Source organism: Meleagris gallopavo, chromosome 5 (genome assembly GCF_000146605.3).
Source record: "Meleagris gallopavo isolate NT-WF06-2002-E0010 breed Aviagen turkey brand Nicholas breeding stock chromosome 5, Turkey_5.1, whole genome shotgun sequence".
Lineage (NCBI taxonomy): Eukaryota > Metazoa > Chordata > Aves > Galliformes > Phasianidae > Meleagris > Meleagris gallopavo.
Genome location: NC_015015.2, coordinates 10,348,097 through 10,357,433, shown reverse-complemented (window position 1 = coordinate 10,357,433; position 9,337 = coordinate 10,348,097).

The following is a 9,337-nucleotide window of genomic DNA, read 5'->3' as shown; positions in this document are numbered from 1 at the left end:
CTTCATCTTTCTTTCACACCCTACTCCCCAAATCGCTTTCTGCTTCTCTTCCCCATCAGGACAGCAGGCTGCGAATTCTTGGCTCCTCCAATTACATCCAAGAAATAAAAGGGAGCAGAGGAAGGTGATAGACAAAAAGGATGGGGATAATGCTGAGGCAGAGGGATAAGAAAGAAAGGTTGAAGTAAGAGGAAGGAGTGATCCAACGGACTGGACATGTACTGTATCTCCAGGGATAACAGGGTATCCGCTCCTCAGAATGAACAAGAGTGAACTATGGGGGGGGCCTAAGAAGAACAGAAGATTCCCGATCTCCTTTGCTCAGAGAGAGGCTTTCCGTGTATGAAGTGTTGACAGATGACCAAGAGCTTGGGTGGATGAAGTCAGAAGACACAAGAGGAGTTTTCCCTCTGCACTAACAGCCATCCTCCTGCAGAACAACCAGACACACATCTGTCTGCCCAGCACTACCAGTTGGACATGGTGGCAGATAGAGGTGACACAAGTGAGCCAGGTCCTGTGCCCAGTTCCACATGGGAGAGGTGGAAAGAGGCAGTGCAAGGTCCCATTCCATTCTCCTCTGAAGCCTTGCCCAAGGAGGGAAATACAAACTGAGCACAGTCTTAAGCAGCCATAACCTCACTGGTAGACTCAATGCCCAGGAGGAGTAGGGTCCTTCTGAACTTGCATAGTGCCTTTCTCTTGGACAACTGAAGTGAAACACCAAGGAAAAGCAAAGGAACATGGCCATGGAGGAGCACTGCTGAAGTAAGAGACCTGCTCCTTCACCACACTGACCAGAGACCAGTCTCCAGCACAAGAGGTAAAGGTTAACCTGAGGCCTAAGTTAGGGTTTCAGAAACATAGCTGCATCCTTCTCTTATCAGTTTATTAAAGCCATCTTAATCTTCTCGAGTGTTCCTGAAGAACATTACCATAATCCTTTAATCCCATCTCTCCCTGGAGTGCCTGTAATGAGGAGATGGACACATGGCTTAGCTGAACGGGGACAGCAAAGCAGGAGGGGCCATGCTGCAGCTGAGGGATGGAAAGCTGAGCAGAGGACTTAATGCATAGGCATTAAGATACCTGCTTGCCGGGAGTCTCCCTGGCTGTGACCTTCTTCTGGTCAGCCAGAAGAAAACCCCAAACGCACCCTGACCCCTGTGGCAGGAAGGACCATGGGAATGCTGCCCTGTGCTGGCTCAACAGTCACCGAGGTGGCGGCCACTTCCTCAATTTCTCATCTTGCACAAGGCCCCAGCAGAAATACGTGGCTACAGGAAGGGCACAGCTCTAGTTTCTCTTGGAGATGTTAACAGGAAGGCCAGCATGTCCTTGCAGCAATCATAAACCTCACTAACTGGCATATCCACCTGTGGTTGTGTTCTGGAGATCCCTACCTTCCCTCCACCCATGACCCAGATCAGCAGCTGCTCCCCTTACTGCCTTGGGCAGGCCAGCTTCTTATTCCTCCGAGCTTTCTTTTTCTCCCACTCCTGTTCCAATTCTTTCTACCATTGTTTCCCATTTCCACTCAAGATAAATGCAAACAGAAGAGATTAAGATGCAGAGGAAAAGGAGGAATACTTCCAGTAAAAAAGCCTCCCAGTCTGCAAAGAGCACAGAACAAAGGACCTCAGGTGCACTGCTACTCATCAGCTGCAAAAGATTTCTGGATGTCTGTGCTGAATCTCCAGAATCTGCTCCTAGCAAAGGAAGTGAACTCACAAAATGAAGCTGAAGACCAGAAACAGGATATGACTGGCTGCTAGCAGAGAACATGGAGGTGCCATGAACTGCCTCACAAAGTAGGCTGCACACAGATGGTGCTGAAAGAAGGGTCAAACCTGGCCACAGAGGTGCTGGAAGAAGCACCCATATGTGCCTGAGCACGGAGCTAAGGAAACAGTTATATTCCAAGGACTGGCAGCTCTGATCCCATCAGAGAAGCTGTAGGTTTAAGGCCAGATTGGATGAAGCTTTGGGCAACCTGGTCTAGCCGGAGATGTCCCAGCCCACAGCAGGGGGGTGGAACTAAATGATCTTCAAGGTTCCTTCCAACCCAAACCATTCTCAAAAGCATTTCTATCACATAAGCGAGCCTGGGGATCCATGAGCATGCCCACAGGGCTGCCACCACAGAGAAATGCCTGCTTGCCATCCCAGAGAAAGCCCTGAGAGCAGCCGTTCCTGAAGAATTTCCACCAGCCCCAGGCTTACCACCCAGGACACTGGCAGAACCCTGCTGATTCCCAGCTCTCCAGACACAGATCAAGATGTAAAAGGTGGCTCTTTTGCTAAGCTCTCTGCCCTTCCTCCTTCCATACCCCTTCTTTTCTTTCAAGTGCTTTGGCACTTAGCAAACTCCCCTCGGCAGGCTCCTGCTGTTTGAGGGATTCCTAAAACACGGCCCTATTACTAATTATTATTATTTTGCGGCAGCAATCAGGGACATGGGGCTCATTAACAAGTTAGCACCTCTGGTTTCCCTGGAAACTCGCAGCTGCCAGGCAACGGCTGTGTCTCTGGCCCGAGGCGATGCTACCGCAGTGCCTTCAGCTCACATCCTGCAGGATGCTCGAGTCGCTGCCTCCAGCCCAGCCAACGGCACAGGGCAAGATGGGCCATTATGAAGCTCCAGGATGCCTCTCCTTGCTCCATCCCATCTGCTTTGCAGCTCAGCCCATCTACTGATCCCCTTCTGCTTCTCCCAGCATTGTGAACTGCACTGCATCTCGTGGTGAGAGATGCAAGCTTTCATCTGGGGAGGGGAATTTGGAGCATGAATAATCCCCCATGGTGGCTCTGGGACAAAGCCATAGGTGCCTGCAGTAGCCATACTGGAAGTGCTGCCAATCGCTTAGCAGTTGCTTGATACCCCTTTAAAATAGAGCACAAAGGATTCCTCTGCTTAGATAGAAAGAAAAATACACGTTTCTGTCTACTCCTCCTTAAAATGAAGTTAAAACCCATCACTAACCATATTAACTACTAAGATATAAAGGCTACTCATCTGCCTTTCCCTGACGAAACTGAAGGATGAGAAGAGACATTTTGTGATTCCCAAGAGGTGAAGATGAGACAGCATCACTGTGCTGTCCCTCTGCAACCACCACTCTGTTCTCACCCTCCGGGACTCACAGAGGTTATCCCAAGACAGAGAAGCCTCACACAGCTTCATTGATGCTCACCTCACTTCCCTATTCACCGCTACCCACAAGTGGTAAGCGCCTTCTTTCCAAGACAAGAGCCCCCTCCCAACTCTCCGTGCAGACAGCGCTTTGGGAAGAGGCAGTCTCCATCACCAGAGGATGGCGGAGGGAGGCATCGTCACTGGAGGATGATGCTGAGAAGCAGGAGCTTGCATTCCAGCTGTGCCCACCATGAGTGGTCCAGAACATGGATTGTGCCAGCAATGCTTGGTGGGTTGTAGCTGCAAATGCAATCACCTCCCAGCCTGCCCACATCATGTGTAATGTGATCTGGCTCCTTCCAGAATTATTTCTGGAGTGCTGCTAGGCAGGGAAAGCCAACAGGGAAGAGCAGCAGGCTATACCTCTTGAGTCTAGGTGACAATGCCACTATCTCCTCTTCTTAGTCTTGTACTTTTAAGATGATTTATATGGCTTTCCCCTGTAGTATAAACACAAGCTTTCCTTTAAAGCCTACAAAAGACAAGACCAAAGGTTATCCATGACCAGTCAACCATTTAATCTCTGCCTTTGCCCATGCTGCAGATGGAGCTCCCATGCATGCTGCTTTCTAATACCAAAGCTATTTCATTTCCATCCTCCTCCTGTCAAGCTGAGAGACAGCAGGTTCATGTCTTAGAGCTGAAAGCATCTCCTTTGAGCAGCCTGGCACATACCACAACAAGGTGTAAATGACATAGAATCATTGAAGTTGGAATGACTGCTAAGATCATCCAGTTCAATCATCAACCATGCCTGTGACCACTCTAGACCATTTTCCTCAGTGCCACATCTACCTTTACTTCAACACCTCTCAAGACAGTGACTCCACCACCTCGCTGAAAAGCTTAATCAATACCTCACTGCTCTTTCTGGGAAGACATTTTTCCAAATATCCAACCTGAATATTCTCTGGAGCAACTTGAAGCTATTAGCTCTTGTCCTACATGATGCCCAGACAGAGGCAGACCAGAAAGGTATGCAGTTAGATACTTCAGCAGGGCTGGTCCTGATCTCTTGTCCTAAGACACCAGACACCATAAATACCTGCTGGGTGCAATTTTTGTCTCCTGAAGAAAGGGTTTCCAGGACCTGCAGACTATTTTCCCATGATACCTACATGCTAAGGAAAAGAAAGCACTGGGCTGAGCTGTGGTTCTTTGAGGTAGATAAAAACATCCCCATTTCACTTCATAGGGACAGTGACAGATGAAATAAATCTGAGACAGCTATGGGTGAGGTAAAGGGTGGAAGCATAGAAGGTGAAGCAAGCACCTGGCAAACCTGCTGGCATCTGCCCTGTGCCACATGTCCCTGTACAGAAACAGCCGCCAGGGCTTCCAGGCTCACTGAAGAACAATAACAGGACTTTATTTCTTCTGGCATCTTTTACACAGTTTCTGATCTCAACCAGTGTAAGCTGAGGTACAGATGCATATTCTATCACAGTTTCCCAGCCAGTACAGGCTGATGCCCAGTGATGCCACCCTAAGCTCATCAAAATTCTGGCTCTTCTTAGGAGAACCAGAATTCAACTCAAATGAAAGGGAGCTGATTTTCCATGGAAAGACATATCCATCAAGGTGGTTTCCTGCACTTCTCAAGGCTTTATGAACCCGGTTCAAGGCTTGTTAACCTTCCTCCATGCACACAATAGCTAAATTGCACACAGACTTGGGATGAATTAGCATACGTCAGCCAAGGCTCTACCTCTTTTCTCAGCCACAATAAGAAAGCACCAACAATGAGTTTCAAAGGATTTTCTTTATCTAGGAAAAGAACATAAGAACAGGTAAAGCCCACACCAGCATCTCTACCCTACTCTCTCCTTCTCCCCAGCCTAAAATGATTCATTGCCAGGTGGTTTCATCAGGTCAGTCTGAGGTGACTTGGGGGGGGAGGATCAAAGCATTTGGCAGCTCTTCCTCTATCCACACACTGAATCATAGAATCACTCAGGCTGGAAAAGACAACTAAGATCATCTAGTCCAACCACCAGCCCATCCCCACCATGCCCACTGATCTGTCCCTCAGTGCCGCATCTACTCTTTTCTTGAATACTTCCAGGTATGGTGACTCCACCGCCTCCCTGGGCAGCCTGTTCCAAATGCAAGTGATATATCATGACATGCACTGAGCTTCCACATCCTCTAGCCAGTTTCCATATCAAAAGGTCTAACTCATCACTGGTGTTGACCATTAAGCATCCACAAACACCAAGCCATGTTCCTTTAGGATTGCAGGCCAAGCAGCTAAGTGGCATCAGATCAGGTCTCCTCACCTTTCCTCCAGCCCTGCGAGACTACATGAGAGCTCACACTTATCTCTGGATCGGTTACTGCTGAATGAACCCTGCTCAGGTGCCAGACAAAGAGGCAGCCAAGCTCAAAGCAGAAGAGATTGCAAGGATGACAAAGAATTACAGGCATCTGCATTCAGCAAGCAAGCGGAGAATGCACCAATCTATTTTTAATGGTAAAAAGCAATTGCTTTACGTGAGGATGTGTCTAGGGAGATTTTGCCCAGTCAGAGATTTGCATTCTTCCCACTCCCCCTTCCCCCTTCTCCCCCCCCAGCAGTCAGCTCCATCCAGTGTGCAGAGGCAGTTTGTCCCCCTGCCACCCCACAGAACAATTCCAAGCATCACATCTCAGTCCCACAGGATCATCTTCCCAGCTTTCCTCCAGGGACAGCAGCAGGAACTGTCAGCACCAAAGCCCTCTCCAATTTTACAACAGCCTGGGGAAAATCAGGATGGCAGGCAGGTATGGAAGAGTCACAGTGTAATTTAGGTTGGAAGGGACCTCAGCAACTCACCTCGCCAACCACTCTCCCAACACAGGGCCAACTCCAACAACAGATCAGGTTGCCTTGTCCTGGTCACCAAAAGACCCATTCCCAGTTGTCAGCAGGCTCAGAAATGGGGATCCCCAGAACTCACCCCTCTGCCAACTGCAAGAGTGCATCCCAAGACCCTCCAGAGAAAAGCCTGAACACAAGGTCTCTGCCCCAAAAAACCTGAAGGTTTGATTAAAAAAATAAATAAGGTACAACAAAGGAAGTCACGCACACATGTTGGACTGGACTTTCCATGCACAGCAAACAAGGAAATAGGCATAAGGAGAATGGGAAGAAAAGATGGAATCAAGGGAAGGTTTCTAACCCCAGATCAAAGGGCATTGCTTATTCCACCTTTGTACAGTGCAGACTGGAATCTCCTCCAATCCCAATTGCACCTATCTTCAGGAGCATCAGACACCACACTTTACTTTTGAAAACTGGAGGTCCTGAGCAGCACAATAACACACAGAAGCTGTACGCAAAGCAAAGGACCACCTGCTGCACACCTGCCCAGGTTCCCTGGTCTAGTAAGGACTGGAAGGCTCTCAGAGGATGAATCAAATAGCACACCTATGGAGCAGGGCCCCAGTACAGCTCTGCTTTACCCTACAGTAGGGGCTTCCCCTCTTTCTGCTCAAAGCAGAGAGGTTTGTGAACAAAAGGAGCCTCACAGATGGCACTGACCCAAGGGTTGGGGTAGGAAGCCTACGACCAGTTCTTGGAAGAGATAAGAGCTCATTTGCTTTTCCATGACTTCATTGATAAAGAGGAGATGGAGTCACTGAGGAGCTCACATGTGACCAGAGCTCAATTCACAGAACCATAAAATCATTAAGGTTATAAAAAAAAAATAATAATAGTAATCTGAGATCATCAAATCCAGCCACTGAGCCATCACCACCATGCCCACTGAGCCACATCCTTAAGTGCCACATCTCCCTCAGCAGGGCACTGAGCATCATTCCAAAGGGACACAACACAGCTGCATGTTACGTTCCATTCCACCTCCATCAGAAGAAAAGGCAAAGCCAGCAGCTCACAGCCAGGCACAGCACGCATCCTACCATCACACCACGAGCTCTGCTTTAAGGACAGCCTCTGACACCATTTTTGCAGCCTTTGCGCTCCCTTGCTGTGCTCTAACCTTGCTTGCAACGCATGCGCAGGTTTCTGCAAGCAAGCTTGAGAAAATTGCAAGCACACATTTAGCCTTTTATCTGATGAGTGATCCCAGGCCACTTGCCTCCCTTCCCCACGCCTGTATGTAATCGCATCAGGTGCCTCCTTTCCCACCCCGCACCAGGCAGGACAGGTGTACCTGCAGAGGAGAAATTGAAAGCTTGAAAAACAGGTTTTAAAACCCAGAGGGCATCAAGATGCAGAGGAGCACTCACAAGTGTTCCCTGTGGGATGACGGCATCGCAGGGCTGCGGAGCACCTCTGCAGAGCAGCATGGAGAAGAGTGGGGTGAGAGCAGGAACCCCTCAGCCCTGGGGGTTGTGCAGACAGTTCTCCTAAATTCTGCCACAGAACCCAGAGCAGAGGGCAGAACCACCTACACGTCCCAGCTCAGCTTTCCTGCTGTGCTCCCAGGAGCCAGTTACCTGCATGCTGCTATCTTTATCACCACGCTCCCCAGCAGATTTGCTTTGCTGTGTTGTTTCAGGATGACGGCAGTGTCCTACAAACTCAGACCATAAATCAAGGCTGCCAAATATGGAGCACCTCCTTTTCCTGCTCCCATCCCAGATACCGTGAATGCGCTCTGCACCTGAGTGCAGATCGCAGCTCCAATCACACCGCATAGCAAGGACCAACCTCTGATCCCATGAGCAGACGCACCTAAGGGCAGCAGAGCCACACAGAAGGCAAAAGCACCTTTAACATATCTCGTCTTGATTATGTAGATTAATGCAGACGGAGCAGAGGAAGGGGTAGGGATAAAGTAGGTGCTGCAAGAAGCCATTTTCAGAACCCCACTGAGCCGCAGCCTCCTCTAGGATGGTTCTTCGGGAGGTGTTTGCAGGACCAAACCCTGCAGGATACGTGCTCTGAGGAGCTGTACCCAGTGCTCTGGCGGGTTCTGACAATAATTGTACTGTCTTGGATTTTAGGACCTCTCCAAACACAGCATCTCGGTGGCTTCCTTGGCAAGGTGCCCAGCCCCAGCAAAACCACCCAGCACACAAACATGGTGTCTGCCATATCTCCATGCAGCGAGTGCTCCTACAGGGCTCGGCCACCTTGCAATGTCCCCCCCTACCCCTTCAGGTCCCCCCTAGCCCCTTACCTGCATCAAGGAAAGGACAACAACCTACAGGGGGTTCAAAACCTGTTGGGGTGAAGCACGGCTGCACGCATCAGAACTGGTGAGAATACATCCGCAGAGCCCTTGGAGGTATCTTAGCAAGAAGCCCTAAATGCAGCCAGCTATAGGTATGAGAGTTTTCTTGGCGCAGAGCTCATTTTGCTTTGGGAATCATCACAAGCAAACACAAAGGCAATTCGGGAACCGGCCCCGAACCCAACCAACCTCTCCTGCAGAGCCCTGCGCAGCGCCGCCGAGCCAAACCCACGAGCACCGCACACCTGGCCCTTCCAACACAAAGCTGCAGCCGTGCCCGAGCCCTGCGCAGCCCAGCGCGGGTGCAGACAATGCGGTGAGCATCGCGCAGGGCTCCTGGGGCTGCCCGCAAGGTTACCGCGGCCCCGGGCTGCGGGCATAGCGCTCAGCATCTCCCTGAGGTTGCCAATCGCTGCTAGAAGGAGTCCGTGCCTTTATGCTCCAAATCACGGCGGGTCACTCGTGCCCGGGGCAGGGCTAGGCTCCCCGCCTGGGAACCACGGGTGAGACCGCAATACGGTGCCTAGAAAACCCAAACGTCCGCATGGAACCCGCACCGCGGCGCGTCCTCCCCGTAACAACCCGCACCTCACCGACCTGCGCGGAGCTTCCCGATGTGAGCCGAGGCACTGACATCAGCTTTTGCTGTTGCTCAGGAATTTAATTTTGGGGGAGGAGAAAGGGGTGTGCGTGTGCGGGGTGGGGGGGCAGAGCAGGAAGGAGAAGGAACTTATTTATCAATAAGGGAAATCATCGCCGAGCTCGGGAAACCGACCGGCGCTCCGCACGCAGAGACTCGTCCGAGAACGGGGGAGACGTCGGCCGGTCGGCGCGTACAGGGAAGGACGGAGGGGACGAACTGAGCGGGGCGCACAACGCGCTCACCGCCCGCAGCGCCGTACGGACCGCGCAGCCCAACGCGGCTCCGCTCGCAGCCGGGTGCGCAACGACGGCATCA